The sequence below is a fragment of the Aulostomus chinensis genome, chromosome 2 (assembly GCF_037954235.1).
Source record: "Aulostomus chinensis isolate RoL2024-O1b breed Wild chromosome 2, RoL_Achi_v1.0, whole genome shotgun sequence".
Taxonomy (NCBI): domain Eukaryota; kingdom Metazoa; phylum Chordata; class Actinopteri; order Syngnathiformes; family Aulostomidae; genus Aulostomus; species Aulostomus chinensis.
Window position 1 is genome coordinate 27,122,432 of NC_141321.1, and position 22,995 is coordinate 27,145,426.

Consider the following 22,995-nt stretch of genomic DNA (forward strand, 5'->3'; position numbering starts at 1 on the left):
TGAAAGCCCCTCTCCCACATATTTAGCACTTTACTAGAATATTAAAAACACGACTTGACGCGCCTCGGGAAAACTCAGGGAACTGAAATCCAGGATGATGGACGGCTGATTCCCCGCTGATACTAAAGGAGATATTAAATTCATCAGAGCCATGATGAGACATTCTTCAGTCCTCCTTAAATTAAGTTATTATTATGCCCAAATGAAGTAGCCTAAACTTCCGGGTTCATTTGGAGTTGATTTTTAAGGGGGGGGGGGGGTGTCTGGGACTGAACACATTTATCCAGGGGGAGAGGAAAAAAAGAGGGAGTTTCAATTCAGACATTATAAGTTAATTAGCAGTATAGTGACGTTCCTATGTAGATCAATTCTTGCATTATGAGGCCACTTCAGCTGCAGCCCTTAACCCCCGCCCCCCCCCCCCCCACCTCTAAGTATGTGGCGGTTTAACCAAACGAGGAGGACTGTAGTACCTTCTCTTTTGATAGCAAAAGATGAGCAGATGTGTCTATTGTTCAACCATCAGGCTTAACGAACCAAGCCCAGCAGTGTGCGTGTGTGTGCGTGCCTGCGTGCGTGGGCACGTGTGTGTATTGTGAGTAAGTGGTGACGCGCACACGTGCGTCCCATTTGGATCCACAATCAACCCTGAAGTTTGAGAATGAATGGAGTGTTACAACAGTGACATTTTACGTGAAAAAAACGAAAAACAAACAGAAACAGCTTATTGTTTACATGAAAAGTGCAACTTTATTGAGTTTTGTTCTGACAGAAACACATTCAAGTCCAGCCCCGCCGTGGAGGAAATGACATGCTGACACGTAGCATGACCGCCGTCCTTGTGTTATTGGAGCATTTAAGCCGCTGAGTGTCAAACTCCCAAACCTTGCAGCTTGGATGTCAGGGGCCGTTTATCCTAATAGAGCGATGGGCGCAGGGCGTCCTCAGCCGGCCGAGGTGACAGCTTGCAGCGGTCAGTGTCCTGCTGGACCCCCGCAGAATGAGGGACATGTCAAAGGTGACGCTTCAAGACTCCCAAAGCCAACATCTGCGGGGGGACAGATTAACCTTTCAGACTTTTCCCTGTCCTGGACCTGCTAGGGGCCCCGCATCTGTCAGGCTCCCCACAATAGAGCCAGCGCTCGCTTGAACGACTTAAACAAAAGAAAAGAAAAGAGGAAGAGGAAAAAAAAAAGAAAAAAGAGAAGTTAAACTGTCTCTGATGTGAAGTCAATGTCAACGGCGTGTGTGTGACGTGTGTCGAGACAGAAGGACTCTAATTCCTCGAAGTGTGGCTGTCCAACCGTGTAGTGCAAGAGACATAATAGACTTTGGAGGCAGGCTGACATCAGGGGCGCCAACACCGCCGCCTAATTACGTATTAATTACGTATTAGTTTCATACAAAGTACAAAGTAAGGAAAAAAAAAGCTCCATGTTATCATTGACTTTACAGGAAATGATCTTCAAATACGTGTCATTTCGTTGCAGATTACATCCACTCTCCTTATGGATTCAATTGAAATCAGATTCATATTTTTCTTTTCGCCCCCCCCCCCAAAGTTATTAAGTTTTTATTTCGCTGCACCGTCTGACAGAGACTCGGAGACAAACGAGATGTAAAAGGAGAAGAATATGAAAGGCCGAGGTCTGGCCTGACGTGGCATCAACACATTCTCATACGGATCGATACGCTGCTGCCACGTCCAGGACCTGATGCCTCTCCGGCCATTGTGCCGGGGTGGAAAAGGCCTCTGGAACACGGCGGGGCGGTGACATTTGCTTTTCCAGGGAATATAAGATGATACATTCTCAGGAGCCGGGTTCGATTCAATTAGCAGAGACGGAGAGCCTCTCTGAATCAAACAAGCGGAGTTTCACCCTAAAATATAACAATAATAACAACAACAACAACAATAATAATAATAATAAAAGAAGCTCTGCTAGGATAGAGGAAGGCCTGCCTGCCTGCCTGCCTGGCTGTGTGTGTGTGTGTGTGTGTGTGTCAATAACTGACAGGTTCCACACTGATTATTAATCAGAGGCATCATTCCTGCGAAGCCCGCAGCAGCAGCAGATCCGAGCTGAAACAATAACGCCCGGCGGAGGAGCGAGGATCAATAATTCTGCAGCTCCGCAAAGTGACACAGCGACGCAAGCGGCGTAGACGTTCAAAATGACAATTACTGCTTGTTTAGGGGGCGGAGGAGGCTTCTCTACATGACATTTGCTGAAACTCAACTTTTATAAATGACACCACTCGATTTGGGGCCTATATGGTCATTTACGGCGCACGTGACATAAAGAGAAACCGAATTAGCCTTTGGAAGAAGAAAATCTGATTTCTCTCTTTATATGGTTTCAAAGCCATAACCTAATTCATCGCCTCACTTTTATACGTCCATAACTACGCTGCCTCTTGAATTGCGATTTATTTATTAAATCCTGCGGTTTTTTTTTTAAATGTCAAACAAAGCAATGGTTTTTTTTTTAATCTGCAAAATAACAATAATTCCTCTCCACGCGGTTTTCTTGAAAATGTGCATTGCAGCGTTGGTGGCTGGTCGTCACGGCATACTTGAAGTGCAGGGCCTTGAAAACACAGCACACCGCGCTGATCAATACTGAATAAAATTATAATTCCTGCAGGGACTCAGGCCAAAGCCTTTGATTTGTTCGAATAAACACACCTACAAATAGACGCTGGTCCTCATTTAGTTTGTTGCATTTTTATAGACGAACATAAATGATTTTATATTTAAAAAAAATATTCAAATGAGAAGAGCCCGTTTATTTCTGTAAAAAAATAATAAATTATTAGTGTTGTTGCCTGCACGCCGTTTTTCATATATTTTAAAATAACTGTATAGGTGTAAAAAAAAGAAAGAAAAAAAAGAGTAATATTTATAACTTTAACGTCAATAATTACGAGTATTAAAAAGCAATTTCAAGCTCAGTGAGTTAGAGGCGATAATCCAAAACCACATTAAGGGATGAAGAGAGTTAATCTCCGTTTTAATCTCCTCTGAATCAGGTGGACGAGCGTTTACGTCGAACCGCTTCAAGTTTCAAGTAAAATCAGGAGTGAAAGAACTGAACGAACAGCTTAGACGTGAGTTTCAAATTTACCGGATGACTCGGAGTTTCTTTATATTGTTCCAAGAATTCCCCCCCCCCCCCCCAACTCTAATTAACGAACATGCCTTCATGGCCGAGCAAGGCAGCAGATGCCCTACCTGCTGCCTTGCTCACGGGTAAATCAACTGCCTCTTCCCCTCGCGTTATTCCGCGTCACTTGCTCTGATTTTGCGCGCTCATGTGAGATTAACAAGGCATCACTTTACATTAAGGTGTCCATATGCCGCCCAATCAGTGCACGTAACTTTGGGGAGACTCCAATTATGGCAGCAAAGCCGTGTTAGCGATAGCCTCGGCCGCCCTGCCCTCGATGCTCCCTTCAGCTCCACAACGACTGAGGCTTCCTCAACTTTTGTAAACGCTCCTCCTCGAGTCTGGTGAGTTCTGTCTGTCTCTAAACTCCTCATGTGAGCCGTCTTTTCTGCAGGTGTCAATCTTGACAGTCATATTGCCACTTAATTCTCATTTGCCGGCATGGGAAATTTTTTTTTTGTGAATTTCCTGCAATAGTTCCCGTGGTCTCTAACAAAATTAAAAAGTTAAAAAAAATGTATGTCCAGAATTTGAATCTGAATCAATGCTAATTAAGACACGAAACTCCCGGATTTTTGGGGCCACCGATTAGAGATTTTCTGATTCCAACATTAGTCATCGTGTTCAATTAGATTATTTTCTACCAGAACGGAAGGGTGGGGCTGACTTCCAAGAAGAGACATTCTACAGCCTCATCAGCCTCTGTGCGTCGTTAAGGCACCAAAAATGAATCTCGCCAGCTCACGTCTCGTAGCGAAGCCTCAGGTGGACGCTATTAAGGTCATTTTTGTTCAAGCTAAATATGAACGGTGAGGTTAATCCTAATGGACCCTGGTCAGCCCCCGGCCTGCACCCTCAGCTCTGTAAATTAAAGCTGCATGATCCCAGCCTGACTCTACATACGGGCTGCCCGGGCTGTACAGGAAATCGATAGATATTTTCGTAGGAATATTGCCTGCAGACGGTTTAACACTACTTCACAATAGCTGCACTAAATGGAGCGGGTCTTTTCACTCACAAACTCATCCCGGAGGCAACCTGTTTGGTCATTCACCGATGCAGATATCGCAGCTTGAAATGTGTCTATTAAGTTTGTGCGCAGACGCGTCGCGCTGTGGAGGAACTGCGCCTGCTGCCGCGGACAGGAAAGGTTATTATTTGTCCATGTGTCTTCTCAACATGGTGCCAGGGTGCAAAATGTCCGCGTTTAAACTCCTCTCCTTTCTGCGCCACACATTAGAAACACACGCGTATACACGCACGCACGAACAACGCGCGCGCGCGCACGCACACACACAACTTAACCGCAGGACTCTCCTCTGTCATGCATCTTTACCAGCTCACCCCCCCCCCCCCCTACAACAAGCAAGCACGGAAGAGGGGAAAAAATGACAGCGGGTCTTTACATGAATTCACATCAACTCTTTAACTCCAACAAACCAGTTGCAAAAACCAGAGGACGCGCTCACATCCGAGCCTCTCCTCCGAGGGTGTTTCTCCTCGTCCCACCCTCTCCCTCGTCCTCCTCCGCTTTCCAGCTTTCTCCAAAGACTCCCCAAATCCTGGCCGGGGTTTAACATCCTTAAAGCGTGCGTCCCCGATCTCGAATTATCCTCCAACAAAATAATAATAATGATAATAAAACAGAAGCCTCCTCTTTTCTGCTCTGGTGTCCTGCTTCTCTCCGTGCTTTTCTCGATGCAGGCGCATTTGAATAGCTGGCCGGTGTCGTTATGGATCCGTGCGCAGTGAAAGAGAATCAGTATGCAAATTGTTTCAGTATCAATCGAAAGGTTCGATCCGCCTGAGCGTCAGCCCCTTTGGCACGAGAGGCTCTTTCAGTCCATAATGATCCTATATATTAACACACACACACACACACACACAGATGAATGAGAAATGTTTAAGTATTGTTAGGATGCAACTCAAATGTGTTTAAGTTGGAAAAATAACGTGTAGATTCAGGGATACAGGGAGCTGCAGGTTGTGCCTCCAGGACTGAGACCGAAACACACTGGCACCAGTGGAACACACACATCCACCAGCATAAGTGAGCATTCCTACATGACACATCTATGTTTAATCTGTGACTGGTCCATATGTTCAGGGCAGGTTATGCATCATGCACGCAAGTAAAATTAAACCCAGCTCACAGTCATTGAAGGAAATATGTTTTCTATTTTGCACGTTTTATAAACAGAAGCAATGTGTTGTGTTCCAGTGAGCTGATAAATACTGAATAACCAGATCAAATCTCTCTTTTATGACTCGGCAGTCGTATAATTTGATTGTTTACAGCGATAAACTCTTTTATCAACAACCGTCACCTTGTTAGTTGCCTTCTGATGATCTCACCCAGGCACAGGAGAGCTGAAACACACCGCTGTAAAGATACACCTGCAAAGATGGGATGGAGGAACTTTAAATGTGACAGAGGGGTGAATGAAGAGAGCAGAAAAGGAGGAGCACAGAAGAAGTGGGACTGCATTTGTGACAAGAGTGGATTTGAGAGTTTATGCAATCAAGGAAGATGCAGGAAAATAGAGAAAGGGCAACAAGAGGTGAAAGGAAAGGCTATAGTGAGGGCAGGGAGCAGGAGAGTGTGGTCAGGAGCAGATAAAGCATGGAGTCCGTTATCCATCTGTCCCAGGGTGAGGAGTTTGGCCAGCTGAGGGGGTCAGGGGTGAAGGGTCGCTCACCTCCTGGCCTGAGAGCTCCACGGCCAGCGCGCTGCTGGTCCACCGGATGATGATGATAAGGTGGGTGATTTTCTGAGGTTCATCTTTCGCACGTGGAGCTCATAAATAACACAAAAGATTTTATTCATCAAGGAAATGAATTCAGATTACGTGAGCGTGGGATTTTAAATTGCGAGGTAAAATTGTGCTTTTAGTTTGTTCTGTTTACATCCTGACACGGTGCTTTCCTGCACACCAAATAAATAAATAAATTATTGTATATAGAAGTTTATTTCTTTAATTTACAGTGTTGTGTAACAAACAGACAGAAATACATCATCCTTACTCCTTCTGACAAACCAGATTAATGGCTGTTGTGGCTCTCCAGCAGATGGAGTTTCCCCAGCTGTCGTGTTCCAGAAAAAAAACAACCATTTTTTAAATGCAAACTTAGAAACTCATTCATTTTGTTGCCACTCTGGTATCTTTTTTTTTTTTTTTGGCCTTATAATAAATCAAATGTACTAATATTAAGAGATTGGCTATTTGGATGAATGTTTTAAATAATATCACCCGTGTTATTTGCTTTACATTAATTCTGCGCTGGCACAATGATGATGACGTCAGCGACCGCTGCTGCCGATTGGCCGGTCCGAGCCGCTCTCTGGTTTCCCATTCACCGACGGTCTAGAGCACCGCTGAATACCAAAAAGTTCAGGATTACAATCGCTGACTCTACCTTTAATGTCTGGCAGTCCAGAATCTTCTGTCAGTGTGATCCTTTGATCTGCACATCAAAGAAATCACCAAGAGTGCCCCCCCACTCCCGCCACATCGCTAGAATTAAACCTTTTCTGTCCATGTCTCTCACAGAGACTTTAAGCTGCGTCTTTGTTTCAATCGGATGCGATGATCGGAGCGTTTTGTTTTCAGGTTTGCCACATGCTTGTTCTTAAAGTCTTCAAGAATCCTGCGGCTGGAAGTCAAAATAAAAGCTGAACATTTCCACGTACGTTAGCTTCCCTTCATTAGACGAGATCAGATCAGGCAGTCGAGGTGCTTCCACGACTGGAGTTTGTTTGACCTTGGGCTCGTTAAATTTTGTCCTGTCCTGTTACACAGTTACAAATTCAAGAGGATCAATTTTAAGAAATACATTTACTGAAACATCTACATACCAGATGAGGGCCTGTCCTAGTCAGTCCTCTCTGTCACGTCACCCTTCCTTGTGTTTACATCGAAACAAAGAAGCAATGCTGACATCCCATAATCCTTTGTGTTTTGGTTCACTCCCTGCAAACAGGCTGGATTGTGGTCTCGCTACAAGGACCACTTGGAGACGGAGCCAGACCACTAAAGAGAGGCGGTCTAGGACTGGCTGTAGTAGCTTTGCTGCTTTCACAAGTACCCAGAGGAACTGTTCCAGGATTAGATTAAAACTGAATACATGCTGGGTTATGAATCAACGGTTAATTGCGATGACCTATAAAACTCTAAATGGGTCGCTCATACTGGTCTGGTCCCCTTAAATTACACACTCCATCCCTTATTCTCCATTTCTGGCTCCTGTCCTCACACCCGGCGTTAAAGAGAGGCTGCAGGGTCGCTCCCTCGCTAACAACAGCGAAGGACAGGAGAGTGGAAGGTTTTTCCTTCACTTGAACAAAGTCACTTATTATTTGATTAATTCAGGCCCTTGTACCCTTCAGGCAAGTTGGCTTCAGTTTCGGTAGATTTATAAAATCATGCTGTCTTTAAGAAAGTAATACTGTAAATGTTCTGTTAACCACTTGGATTTTTCCAATCCAATAAATGGATTATTGCCCAGTTCTTGTATACTGGGGGACAGTGGTCCAATTACATGGACAAATAGCTCAGATGGAACTCTATATTCGCAGGTGTTTGGGGAGGAGGAGGCCCGTCTCTCTGACTCGTGTGAGGTCTCCTTGTGTCTGTGAGAACGTGAGATTGCGGTCAGCTGACGCTGTATGTGCTGCAACACTGCAGAGTTCAAAGCCCTTCGAGGCAAAGTTGTAATATCAAACTATGTAAATAAAACTGACTGTTCTTTACCAAAGTAAATACAGGAAGTTCCTCAGATTTTACTAAAGCGCAGCGTAACGTCCCAAGAAACTGGAGATCTCAGAGGTGCATATCCTTCTATCAACTTTAATAAAGCTTTGAGCAGGAACGTCCCTCTTCTTCAGCCACTTACACCAGAAGGAGCCGTATTTAATAAGTAGGTTCAAGTGATTCGGGGTGATGAGCGTGCGGCGCTCAGTGTGTGCAGATTTAACAAGGCGCTCGGTGGGTAGGTCGTGCGTAGCTGTCCTTAACTTGGTCCTGAAAATCCATATCCCAGAAAGGGGAAAGATTATATCTTTTATGTCAACAATAGACCATCTTCTCCTTTGTGTGTGTGGCTTATGACTGTACACAATAGGTCTCAGCTAGCCTGCCTGTGTGTGTGTGTGTGTGTGTGTGTGTGTGTGTGTGTGTGTGAGAGTGAGAGAGAGAGAGACACTGTGAGTGCTGGTGTGTATGTGTGCGTGAATGAGGTAAGTAATATCAATGGTTCTAATTATTCCAATCAACAAGCAAACATCATGTGACTTTACTTGTAAAAGCAACTTGTTCAATTGTGTCACGCGATATCTGGTAGTTCTTCAAACAAAAGAGAGCAGCAGGAGCCCGGTTGTCTGTGACCCGAACCCCAGGGATTCTTGTATTTTGTTCATGAGGCCAGAAACGGGTGCTTGAGTCTTGTTTAAAGCACTGCATTTCACAACTTTACCCTTTTAACATAATTAAACATGCTGACTTATTATCATCCATAAATATCATAAAAATTTTAATACAAATTCAACATGTCAGTTTAAGAAAAGGATGCGGAATAACATTTTTATTTAACTATTATGTCAATTTTTACTGGTATTATTTCAGTGGTGCTGGTATGTAAATATGCCAGATGTATTTCTATGAGATTGTTTTGACACACTGAGTCTCTAAGGATCGATGCCGGCAAGTAGAACTATTCAACAATGAATGATTTAACAACTTCCTATGTCTACTGTCTGGTTTCTGCCTGTGTCCATTCCAGCACTCAACATTAGTGGATGTTTTGTAACGGCCGTGATCATCGCCTTAACATTCATTTAATGTGGAAAACTGTTGTGTATTACACACACACACACACACACACACACACACACACACACACACACACACACACACACACACACACACACACACACACACACACACAGGTTCAGAGGAATGATCCCGGTATGACTGCTTGTGCTTCAATCAGCCAGTTATGGCAACAGCAGGTTTATGACTTTATGTGCACGACAAAGTGTAAATCAAAAAGGTGCAGTTTGATCATTTAGTGCTTTTTATTTTGTGTTAATATAAGTATAAACCTCCATGATAAGTGCAGAGTAGTCAGTTGTGTTGGTGTGTTTCAGGGTTGGCGGGTGGTGGATGGGATTAGTAGGGAAAGTGGCTGGAGTAAGGACAATGATAGCTGCATCTAAAAGAGGATTACATGGGTTCCCCCTGTCATCATCTACCTGCCATTATGGGATTATACACACACCGCTTCCATCTTCTCCGTTCAACATTGTGGCGCAGGGCGAAGTGTTCAAAATATCACTTAACATACACAAAGCCTCAAAGCTTCAATGCTTCGCCTTGACAGGAAACGGAGGTGTTTCTCTGGAGGTCAACAGGTAGAGTGCCGCGCTAGAGCTTCCAAGTGCAGTTCAGGGGCTGCTTCAGGTCCAGATCCCATTGTCATAATCCCAGATCTGACTGAACGCACTTTAAGTAGTGTGGGGGATAAAAATGATCTCAAGTAGCATGCTGGTGATTCTGACTGGGAGGCTTAAGATAGATGCAAACAAATACACTCATTAAAGCCCAACAATAATTAAGGGATTATACAACTAAATCGCAAGACGGGTGAGACCATTCCTATCTTGCCAGTTTTAGAGTTGAGCAATAATATTCTTGGGTTTGTTTGTTTTTTTACATCTATGTTTATTTGGTGGCTAAAATATATTTCTCTGCAGTGCAATGCTGTGTGGACGACACACTGACCCACATCTGCTGAGAAGAAGAGCCTTAATGACAACCTGAACTGTCCCTTTAATGTGCCCAGGAGGCGCACACTCCAGCTATAGACACAGAAACACACACATTTTATATTATGACTTCTCACCACACACACACACACACACACACACACACACACACACACACACACACACACACACACACCAACACCATCACCACCATAGTGAATAGCGATTTGGCACAGTCTCTCATAATATCTATTGTTCATTAGTCATTGTTATCCCACTTTGATGTAGCCGTAATGGGCTTTAGATGTGTGGACTGGCTCTATAAAGACCCCTGTTTAGTTTAAATGCTCTTAATGTGCTGCTGAAGTGTGGGGAGGGGCCAAGAGCAGTAAATCACAGGGAGAATGGGCATGGGGGGTTGGGGTGGAGGTGAGGAAAAGAGATATTGGAAAGGAGAACAGAGGCGGAGAGGGGGGAAGGAGGGGAGGTGGTTCAGGGACGAGGGAATGGAATCTGTGTGTGTGCATTCTGACGAGGCACAGAGTCTCTCTCCGAAACTGCAGATGTGTTTACACAGTGCAGGTTCACAAACACACACACACACACACACACACACTGATCACCAATCGCTGACCATGAGCAGAGCCCCTCCCTCTAGTTAAGGTGCTCCTGTGCCGTGTGCATGCTTACACTGAGTTTAGTATTGAGTTTAGCAACAAGGGATTAAACTAACTGTGTGTGTGTGTGTGTGTGTTATCTGTCCTGTTCCCAGCAGAGCCAGGGTAAACAGACAGAGGCAACTATCAGCCCCTCCATTGTATTCATCTGATCGCTAATCTTCAATGGTTAAATCATTATCCATCCAGCACCTTAGCAAAGGGCCAAGCAAACACTACTGGGTTGTCACTGACCAGCACTTGTTCTTAATATATTACACACACACACACACACACACACACACACGCACACGCACACGCACACACACACACACACACTCTGAAAGGAGGTCCACGAGTGTGAAGAGTGTAGCCACACGCAGATGGAAAAACACAACTACAAGTGCAGATAAACAATGTGTAAATATACATGAATCCACATGTATACACACAAAAAGCGAAAGTCATCTTCTAGTCTGAGGGGTCTCTATCATTCCCAGCGAGTTTCTGGGGCAAATCTAATTGCAGGTAAATGTACAGCACTGCTCTCTATGGCTCCTGTGTTGAGAAGATGGGAGGAGAGGCCCAGCGACATGGTTAGTATTGGTCGGGATGACTGATCAGTGCTGCTCTAACTACATTAGACTGTGGAGAAGAGGCTGCCTCCCCTTTCCCTTCTACCCTACTCTGCTGCTCCCTCCCTCCCAACCCCTCCTCTCCGTTAGAGATGGCAGAGGTAGTCAGTGGGGTTTTGAAGGGGTTGATGGGCGTGACCTGTCCCCGCTGTGGATCCCTGGATATCAACCTCCAATAGAGAAGCCCATGGTTGATTGGAGCGTATTAGCAGGCGGTGGGCTGGAGGTAGCCCAGGCCCAGCGGAGGGCTGTGCCATCTAAGATCTGATCAGAGGTTATTAGCAGTAAAGAGCCACTGTGGATGAGGGGAGGAGAGACATCATTTACAGGGTCAGAGCCTAGCTGCACTGAGCTGGCTGGGCAGTGCAAAGAAAACATACGCACACACACATACGCAGGCACACACATACACACGCACGCACGCACACAGGACAGTAAAGGGCAGCTCATTACTCAGTAAGAGCTCAGGTTTCCAGCGTAGACCTCTCCATTAGACCCCCAGTTAGGGAGAAATGAATGGCTGTAGCTTCTCTGCACTCATAAACCATCCAACCATCCACAGCAGGAGAAAATGAGATACAAGTAAAAGGAGGGAGGGGATCTCAGAGGTAGTGTGTACGTGTGAGAGTGTGTGAGTGTGTGTGTGTGTGTGTGTGTGTCTACAGAGCTGAGGGGTCCTTAGGGTCTTTGAGATGGAAATGTCCAGCTGGCCGGCCGTCTGCTGCCTGACCCCTGAGCTCAAGGTCAAAAGCCAGGGCCCCCAACCAACCGGCCACTGACCAACACGCACACGTACACACTCATCAACCACATGCGTTCATATCCCGCCAGTTTTTGTGTGTATTTATTTGGAGTGTTTTCAGAGCGAGAAGGACAGAGAGAGTGCACTCTGCCGTGTGTGTGTAATTGATCATTTAATCTGGCTGACATCATAAACCCCGACGCGTGTTTAACTAACTGGCTGAGCAGCAAAGACGCAGAAGAGCTGAGTAATTATCTCATCTGGATACATTAATAACGAAGCATCACTCACCGTTACCTCGGCTCCATCGGACCTGAATCAATCACAGCGGATCATTGAGGTGTGTTTGCATATGTGGAGGGAGATAAGAGAGTGTGTGTACATCTATTCTCATGTGTTAGCATTCCTGATCAGGGAAGCTGCACTGATGTGTTGCACCTCTATGCAGACTGTCGGCCATCACGCAGCCCAATCTGCCGCTGGAGTGAGCTAAAATGGAGACCGGTGTGTGCCGGCTTCAGTGCCTCTGCACTACTGTATGGGTGTATGGATTTGTAGGAACGCCAAAACACTTGAAAATGAACCACAAATCAAGAATATTGGAAGGGAAACAATCAATTTATAAGAGAGATGAGAATATGAGAAGGCACAGGCATATCGTTTCGTTTTAAATTGAAGCGCACATTCGACGCCAATTGCTCAAAGGACGGAGATCCACACAAATGGCAATAAAATCAAATTAAACAGCAGCTGAAACAAAGAGAAGCGGACCTCAGCATGTGTCCCTTTGTCTGCGTGTGCGCACACGCTTGTGTGTGTGTGTGTGTGTGTGTGTGTGAGAGCATACGCACATGAAGGTCTTAGGAAAAGTATTGCTATTGATTTAAGGCGGAGAAACGTGGAAATGTTACCAGATGGGACATTTAGCTGTGAGTGGCTGCGGATGAGACGAGTCATCCTCAAAAGGCCAAGACAGAGAGATGCAGTTCATCGGGATTAATAATCACAGGTATATTCACTCACCATCATGGAGATTCACTGTGTGTATCCCAGTCAAAATATCTGGAATTACTTGAAACGCATGATGGGAAATTTGTTTTTGTTAGAATGAGTTTTCTTTGATTTTTGAATATGTAATTGTGTGTAGTGTTCAGTAGCTATGATCAGCTGTGTATCGATGCTCAGGCAGAGTAAACAACCCTCACCAGAAACCAACATTTGTGTGCACAAGTCTGACATGTATGTGGCCAAACTAATAATCAACTGGTTCACTCTGAGGAAATAGATAAGCTTTGTGCCCCAAATGATAAGAAGCCTGCAATAAAAATTAATCCATTTTAGAATTTTATCCCCACTCACTCAAAATCAATTCATAAATCCCCAAAATCAATTCATATTTTTCAGTAACTGCAATGTTTTGATTTTTTTCCCCCCTGAATTTTGTCACGAGTACATTCAAAAGAGTAATTGTGATATAATTTTCTCCCTTTGACACCTGAGACAACCGCTGTGAAACGTGTTGTTATGAATAAGGAATAATTTTTGAATTGAGAATTGATTTTTGAATCAAATGATGTGGTTTTGCGCTGCAGTAAAAATGAGACAAACTAAAAGGAATAAATAGGTAAGCCCAAAATATGACACCAGACCCACATATTTGGCTCACTGCTTGTGTAACTCAAATTTATTATGAAGGAATGTGAAATTAAAGACTACATTTTTGCTGTTAAATGCAAACTCGCTTTAACTGCGGTGGTAAAATTTCAGAAAATCTGAATAATCAAAATGTTCAAGAAACACTGCGCTGTTTTACTGCATCAAATCCAAACCCTTGCTTAAGAGGTGTGAGTCATCCACAGAAACGCCACATGCAGCGGGAAATACTTCATTACGATGAAAAATAACTGCACAGAAATATCAAACGAGCATATTAGTTACCCCCTTGTTTTAACCATCCAGAGGACCTGCATTTAAAACAAAAGGGGTCAAAAAAAGATAAAAGCAGTGTTAAGTACAAATCCATAAAATATTGAGGGGGGGTCAGTGCAGTGATGGAACTCAGCACCGTACGGGCTCTTGTCAAGAGGGTCGCAGCCGATGAGCCCCTCTTCTGTAATGTCTGCTGGGTGACATTTGTATTTTAGAGGAGATTACGCTTTTAAACGGTCTGTTCTGGGAGACCACTGACCGCTGTCTGTCTGTTCTGGTTCAGGTTTGGAGCGTCTCAGTAGAGCTGTTCAGATTACACCAACAGCTCAATAGAGACAAACTCAGCATACTGCAGTGGCCACACACACACACACACACACACACACACACACACACAAATGTCATGCCGGCACATAGACATTCATTTCATTTAAGTGCACCTACACACATCTGGAAACGTGCACTCACACGCACTTACACACAGAACGCCTGGCAGTCTGGTGTTCCTCAAGTTAATTTGACACAGAATCGATTTGATCCCTCGTCATCTCAATAATGATAAAAAAGATGCTAAATGCAATAGAATCTCTGAAATCTAATATTTTGGGGTCAAATCGTTTAATGAAGAGCAATCTGACTCTGGACTTTCACTCTTCGTATTGCCGGCTATCTATTAGGATGTTGTTTTTCCAAATGCTTTGCTTGATTGCTGTAAGATGAAAAGGATATCGCAAAATTGCCTCAAGGAACAGAGTAGCAAAAGAGTTCTCATTGTCCAACTGCAGTTTATCTATTAGGCATTAAGCTGCTTGAGCTGGAGTTACTCAAAGTAATTGTAATACTGGATGAGCATTTATGCAAGAAATCTTGAATATAAAATCAAGCTGGAGCTGTTTATGTAGCCTGGGTCTCAACCACAGGATGACTCAAGACAGCTGAGTCTAGAGGAGAAATGATGAACCACATGAAAGCACATTTTTCATAGAAGTCCATGGAAGATTTACAGAAAATTAAACCAGTAATGACAAAAAAGAAAAATGTCCACCCTTGCAATTTCAAAGGTACAATTTGTAGCTGATCCCAACAAGCTAATGCTTCAAATTAAATGGTGAAACTCTCAACACACCAAAAGGAAAACAGTGCAACGTTCTGGAGCCCACTGTGGCCCAAGTATCATTCCGACATTCCTGCCGCCGTCAGCCTACGAGAACGGGCACATCCCCTGGCAAAACCACAACTTCTTTTATACTACGGTGACCACGCCAGGATACTTTCTGCCACAGTGGTGCCTCTTGAGGAACAAAGTGGTATGACAAGACAAATTAGGACCTTAGCTTGGTGAGGATAAAACGACGGTATGTGCGTACATACTGTATTTTTAAGATTTCCTGGAACTGCTTAATCAGTTCTTCCGGCCCGAGCTACGTTTCCAACAAGTTCCCACGCCTCCCTGTCACAGGCGTAATCAGTATGAGCCATAAGACAGCAACAAACTCCAAATAACAACTGGAAATCTGATTGTTCAAGGCTTTTTGTTGCTAGCAACAAAACATCAATGTATATTGTTGACAGTTTGTCCTCTATAAATATATTATTTTGCCCCTGTATTTTGAATAATCACATTATTTAGTAATAGTTTCGTCTTTATTTGTTCAGCTCGGCCTACACGTGTCTCTATTACTGATGACACTTGGTGAGCTCCTCAAGCTGACGTCCACTCCTGTACAGGTTGATAACGGCTGTGATTGTGCGTGTGAGCTGCAGCTTAGTGAAAAGGGGACATTTGAGTTGTTTATTTTCACAATCACGTGCCACAATCATACCTTAACCTTAAATGCGAGAGCTTTGTGGTAAGTTTGTGTGTATGTGATTACCCGCGCAGTTATCAGTGGCAAGCCGCCATTCACTCCGGCAGAAATGAAAGGTTTTCCTCTGTCACAAAGCAGTTTCTTTGTTTCCATGGTGCTATGATTCTGTCAAAATCCCAGAGAAAACAGAGGGGGGAGTGAAAAAATCAATGTCCCCCATCACCAACAGCAGTCTTAGCCTAGCAGGCTGCCGCCATGCAAGCACACACGCCAACACATGCAAACGCAGACAGCGGGAGACAAAACCTGACAACAACCCTGCAACTAAATCTCTTTATTCTATTTTTCACTGAGGGAAAGGGGATGACATATATCTTGGATATGTCTGATAATAGTAGGAAAGCTTGAGGTTGTAACAATCCTAAGAGGTTTAACCAGAAGTTTTCTTTTTTTTGTTGCTCTCATATAACTGGAAGATTCACAGCATATTGGCAGTAGCTGCCTGCGGTGAGTGAGAAGAGCAGAAGTGTAATTTACTCTCACACCCTCATATCTCCCAGCAGGTCTCTGTCATTAAAGGTTGTGAGGTAGACAAGACTCGGGTCAACAAAATATTTGGAGAGGAAAAAAAACAGAGTTGCACTGCGAGACATGAATCAAATGTGTCATAGATATCATGTCTGTGTTAAACCGTGACAAAAACACACACATGCGCTGATGGTGAAAATTTGTGCAGCCCTTGTGCGACGCGCAAAAAAGTAGGCGGTACAAAGACAATCTCATCGAGATCTGAGGTTACTGCGTCTGAAGGATTATCACAGGCAATAATCAATATTTTCTATCAGCTATTTACAAGGGCCATATTCTTAAGTCACCAGCCCCTTCATGTCTTCCAGCTCATTTTAGTTTTACAGCGGACAACTTTACTGTTGTGAACTAAACTCACCAAAACTTGTATGCGGAGCTGCAAAACTGGTGAGGTATTCCAGAATGCTTGAGAGGGTTGAGCTCTCCTGGCGCTGTGCTCGGGGGAACCTGTGGTGCTTTTCCTCCAGGCCAGATCAGCGGATCTCAGTACTTTTTTACAGTGGCTCATATTAGCTGAAGAGGTTGGAACTGGAAGTGTTTTTGCTTTGGTACAGTTGGTTTCCACACATGGAAAAAAACCAAGGGAACCAAAGTGTGTCACTACAAATGTGAGAACACCCATTCAGTTTATTGGTCAGGTGTATCTGGGCGGTCAATACGGGGTAGATAATCCACTCCTGCAGGTTCCACACCTGCCTAAATGAACCATGCAAATGTTTGCGTCAGTAAACAAGGACTTTGTTAAACCTTAATCTCAGCTTTAACAAACTCAGAGTTTGAACTCAATCTCACGGCAAATAAACACTGAAAAATAGGGCTCAACCAGACTGAAGAGAGACTGCATTGAACGGAACAGAAAAAGTCCAGAGATAGACTGGACGACCCAGATAACTGAAAATCAACACCGACAGTAAAAAAATTATCTAGTTTTACAAAATTCATTTGAGAAAAATACTTAATATTGTTCTTTCACTAAAAAGGTCGCTGAAAGTATTCTGCATTCTGAACAGCAGAGCGACCTGATGTCTCATTCAGAGTCTCTGTTGATCACAAGTCGAAGAACCAGCTGGTCCGGAGCCAAAAGCCCAAGACCAAGTACAATATATGGTTCTTTATGGAAGTCTCTGGAGGCCCAAACTCTTCCTTCCACTTGAAGACCAGAAAAAAGGAGGCTGTGAAGTGTGTGTGTGTGTGTGTGTGTGTGTGTGTGTGTGTGTGTGTGTTGGTGTGTCTGTCTGCGCTGCTACTGATGGCTAATATGAGGCCATTAGTATTTGTGTTTGTTTGTGTGTCCCTCTTAGAGCCCCCTTCATGCTGTTAAGATGCTCCTCAAGATTCTTCAAGGCTGCAGATGAACACAATGGAAAGTCTGGAGTGTGTGTGTGTGTGTCTCTCTCTCTCTCTCTCTCTTCTTACAATGTTTGTATGTGTATTTATGAAAGGCCACTTGCTGGTCTTCAAGGAAGCTCTCAGAAGTTGGAGACAGGCAGCCAGGACATCAAACCCTGTTATTAGAGAGGCTTTCACAGAAATAAATAGGCAGGTGATGAAGACGACGATGATGATGATGATGAGTAATTAGGAGGCAAACAGAGGACATGGATTCACTGCTTTTATCTCTTTATCCCTTTAAGACTAAAGTGAAGTCACAAGAGACAGAAGCAAGCAAACAAGAGGAAAAGAAGGAATTACAGGATGAGACAGACTGATAGATAGATAGACAGATAGATAAATGCAGTCAGATGTTGCTGTTCCTCCTATATTACATCACAAGCTATAAATCTTGATTTCTCTCATTGATCACAAACAGGTTCTGCAAATACAATTTGAAATTTAAAAGCTAATGCACAAAAAGCTCACAAAATCAATTTTTATTCCCCTAACGCCGGGCCATACCGCGAGAAAGTAGACAAAAATCAAAGCCGATATATACATTTTCCTGTGAAATCATTCCTTTCTGGTCCGACGTAACGAAGTTCGAGAGAATAAAGCCCACAGTTTTTTGGGAGAAATAGCAGCGAGCTGTAGTAGAAGTTCAGACCATTAGTTTTATTACCCAGGGGCCTGAAGGAAAAGCACATGATGGGAAAGTGAGGCATCCCATCTAAAAGTGATTAGAGATGGGTGAGCACTCCTCGGTGGGTGAGGTCATGCCCAAAAAACCATCACAGATACCAAACTACACATTATAACCCCCAAAACTTGATCCCCCCCCAAGCGTGCGCACACACACACACACACACACACACACACACACACACACACTATGTACCATCAACATAGTTCAGTGCACATTTTTTAAAGAATCTAATTAGAAATGGCTTTAAGATCTCTTTGGATGGACTTTGATGGAAACTGCCTCTAGGCTATGATGTAGCGGATCTTAACCTCATGCCCTTCCACCGTCGTCGTCTTTGCTTTCGTATCTGAACAGGCTGCAACGTGTCCGACACATTAGAACATGCCAACTTCAAAAAGGAAATTCCGCTACACCTCTTCTTCTCTGTTAGTCGTGTGTAACGTTGCCTGTACCGCCATCTTCTGGAAGCATTGTGGGGTTTTTTTTGTTCATACCAACTGATAAACGTACCTAACGCACATTTCCTTTTGTGCGCGCAATAATGCAACCATTATTTCTTTTTAAATCCACTTAATGAAATAGAATCACAACTATGAATTATGATCGTAATTGAAAAGTCAACATTTAGTATTTTTCAATCAAATAAAAAGTAAACATTTCACATTTCTGTTGTTTCAACTAAAAAAAAAACCACACTTATCCTCCTTAATCGGAGGTTTGTGCAAAAAAAAAGGCTCAAAGAAACAGCACTTGAGTTTAAAACAGAAAAAAATTAAAGAGTAAATAAATTTGAAAGGTTCAAGAAGCCTTTTCTTACAGAATATACCAACCTAACCCAAATAATACCCAGTGTCCACAGCTCCGGAAAGTCTCCTATAAAGATTCCGCGATGAATAGTTTTTAAAATACTATGTGTAACTTTATGTTTCAAATATCCTACTGAATGCTCCACTATCTTTTTTTTCCCAAACCAAAGACAAGTTACAAAAAATATTTGATCTGCTCCTTCACACTTTTCTCTCATACAACTTGTGTGAATTAGGACATGTCCTTGTAAATCACTTCTCCCTTTAATTCAAAATTGAATAAAAAAAAAAAGAGAAATGTGAGCCAAAGTAAAACCCAAGAAAACCATAGATTCTGAAATGTGCCTGGAACTGTCATAATTGTGTGGACTATTATTGAAAGTGAAGCATGAGCGCTGTGCAGTTTAGAGCCAATAATATCACCTCTAATCAATGCTTTGGCTCAGGTGCCAGGAGGCCTTGAGAGTGTTAAATACGCTCTCTTTCTTCCCAACATGCACTTGACGGGTAGAATCATGAGAGGATGAGATGAGAGGGACCCACTTTGGGTTGAGTCTGTAGCGTTTAGAAAGCGACTGGCGGGGGTTGGAGGAGGGGCCGGTATAAGGTCAGTGGTCAGTGAATAGAGAGAGATAATTAACAAGGGACAGAAAGACACCGGTGAATGAGAGAAAGGAGCAAGAATGTGAAGTAGAAGGAGCAGATAGGATGAAGGATGACAGACAGTGAGGAAAGACAGTAAAAGAAGGGTGAAGACTGAGAGAGAGAAGCAGGAAGAAGAGAGGGACGAAGGAGAGAAGACAGGATGCAGGAGAGAAGGAGAGAGAGAGGGGGGGAGAGAGAGAGAGAGAGAGAGAGGGGGGGGGAGAGAGAGAGAGAGAGAGAGAGAGAGAGGGGCAGCGTACTGATCGATCAGACCTGTCGGCAGCCAGGGAGACGTCTGTCCTTGTGCTGCCACTCTCTGGCCTGCAGACACCTAACCCCCCCTGTTCCTACGGGGGTGGTGGCGTCAGACCAGGGGACCGTGTATGTGTGTGTGTGAGAGAGAGTGTGTTGCTACACATCTGTGTGTGTGTGTATAGGTCACTCTGCTCCTGCAGTCTGCCTGTCGGTGCCCTGTGTCTTCCAGGGCCTCAGGTGTGGAGTGTCTTCCTCTCGGTGGAATTAACTAGGCTTCAGTCAGGAAACTAATCTCACACTCCCTGTCGCGCACAGACGCATCTCAAGAGTACGCATTTATAGATACTACAAGCACGGCGCTCTGAGGCCATAGCAGTGCTGCATGTAGTCAAGACTCAACTGTCTCATCCTCTTTGGGGATTTTGTCCTCATACAGAATTCCTTTACTGGACGAGAAACAACGTCTTCGGTGAATCTAGTCTGGGAGCAGAAGCATGTCCCAGACACTTAGAGCAGCAGGGAAACTATATAAAAGTGTTAAAGTGCAAGTCATTTAGAATGTAGAATCAAAAGGTAAAGACCACTTTATGATGCCTGTTCAATAGTCATTAGCCATTAATGAACTCCACCAAGACGGCCATGTCTTCCATATTGTTCCTGTGACTGTCAGCAGGATCACACAAAAATCATGACGCTGATCTTCTCCAAAGCTGCAGGAGGTGAAGGAGGAACGTAAACGACCGAAGAAATGTTTGTTGTTACGCTCAACCTCAGATCCACTGTGTGTGAGGATGTGTGTGTGTGTGTTATGTCATTCCTGAATGTGTTCGCAGATACATTTATTTGTATGAGAAGACAATAAGAGGGCGTTTTGAAATAATTCCCCTCATTCTCTGTGCCACTCTGTCCATCCATCCACTACAGCTGATCCCACTGAGAGCTGCAAGTTGACCTGAGAGGTCACATGATCAGACGCTCTCCTCTGTGACCTGCACTGACCTGCAGTCCAGGGGACAGTGTGGTAAGACCACACGTTTCTTCATTTAATACTGGCCTGCTTTGGTGTTGAGAGAGTTATAACTGAAGTTACAGCCGTCCAAAACTGCAGTCCTTGACACAGTGAGACAACACTTGGCTGTCTGTCGCTGTAAAAAATAATCATGCAGTGCACAAAACAAATAATGGAGGGGGAAAAAAAATCAATCTTTTCTTCACAACTTATTTTTCATTTCAGACACATAGGTCCATATAAAAATAATAAAATGCAAGCTGAGAGAAAGAACACAGCGATAACATCATTATAGTGAAGTTCCAAAGCTCCTCAAAAGCAAGGAAGTATCACTTAGTGCAGGCTCGGCTAACTCAATTGTGATTTATTTTTTAAATTTCTATAATGACAGATAAATCAGGACAGGAAATTCCTGAGGCAGAATGAAAGCTGGGATCATGATGGGTCACTGTCATATAACTTGAGCTGGATTCTAACGGCAACATTAAATGCCACCTGAAGCTTTTTCATTTTTCTTGTACTATAACAGCGCCACAAATGGTAATATTGACTCAGCCAGATGGATTTTTTTTTTTTATTACTCTCCTATTTTGGATTTGGTCTATGTGCACTACATGTTTAGTTTTAACAGTGTCAGACATGGCGGGGTTGTTTCACTGTGTTGGTGTTTCATATCTAGAGGGGTAGAAGGGCTGTTTTAATGTAACCTGTACACATTTGCAGCGCATCGGCTCCATGAAGACGGCGTTGGCCATCATCATCATCATCATCATCATCACATAGATGATTCCTGATGATGAAACCTAAATATCTCATTTTATTTTGTGTTTGGTACGCTACAAAGAATGAAGAGAAACACATTTTCCAATCCTCCTTGGTTTTTAACAACAATCATTTTAGAACATTAATGTCATGCAGCACTCCTGAGCAGGTGCTAAGCAGTTGCTGCATATAAATCCGATTATTTGATCATTTGGCTCTGTGGGTCCGAGCTTGGAGACCCTCCCTTGGCCTGTCTCAAGTGGGGATTGTGAGCGCTGACCTCCCATCATCAGGCTGCAAGCTGGTAGCGCTTCCCCAAAGAAGATGTGGCTTTACATTTAAAAAAAAATAAAATAAAAAAAATCAATAAATAAAAAAAATCATGGTATATCGCATGCTTCAGGCTTCATGTGGGTAAATCAAGTTGAGGTTTTCTGCTGGCATAGAGATTTCTGTAGTGGTTGAACATGAGATGTCAGACATGAGGTCCTTTGAGCGGGAACAGCTAACTTAGCATGCTTCAGCACTCGCTAGCAGCCGTGAAGGCTCAACTCATAGTCCTCAGCCAACAGTTTAACGTTTGGTACACACATTTAACGCTTTAAATAGATAAAATAACTATAGATTTACAGGTCTCAAGAACATTCTCACCTAAAAGGTGCTTGAAGCTTACATGAACTGTAGTCGTACACCAACAGCGGCAGTATTCACCTCCTGTTTAGTACAAGATAATACTCATAAGACTCTTGTTCTCAAAGGGTGAATGAAAAATACTCTTATTTGATTTGATTTAATCAAATGCTTTGGATATATACATAAATACTGCAGTGACATATTTCTGTACCGACTGGTAACTTCCTCCAGTGAAGGAAGCTCTGCAACCTGGAAATGTTTGACCATAAATACATAGATGCGTGTGCACAAAGCTAAAATACTGTACTGGAAAACCGAAGCGTGAATACAAGAGACCGTCTTCTGTAAGGTTTGTTCACAGGTATGCCGACTGACAGTTAATAACATTTAATACCGCACAAATCACACACAAACATTGTGTATAGAAATGTGTCATTTGTCTATGTATTTTTCTTCACAGACATTCCCTTTTTCTAGGGTTGGACACACCTGTGATTAGACATGCATTTCTCTC

General features: G+C 43.5%; 1 long non-coding RNA gene across 1 annotated transcript in view; it reads right to left on the bottom strand.

Annotated features, from left to right (window-relative positions):
* Positions 1–638: 638 nt before the first annotated feature.
* The window catches only part of LOC147269638 (uncharacterized), a 97,766-nt gene continuing 75,409 nt past the window's right edge, over positions 639–22,995 (bottom strand). The window contains exon 3 of the long non-coding RNA XR_015110472.1: positions 639–1,048. This is a non-coding gene — a long non-coding RNA (uncharacterized LOC147269638). The remainder of the gene's footprint in view (positions 1,049–22,995) is intronic.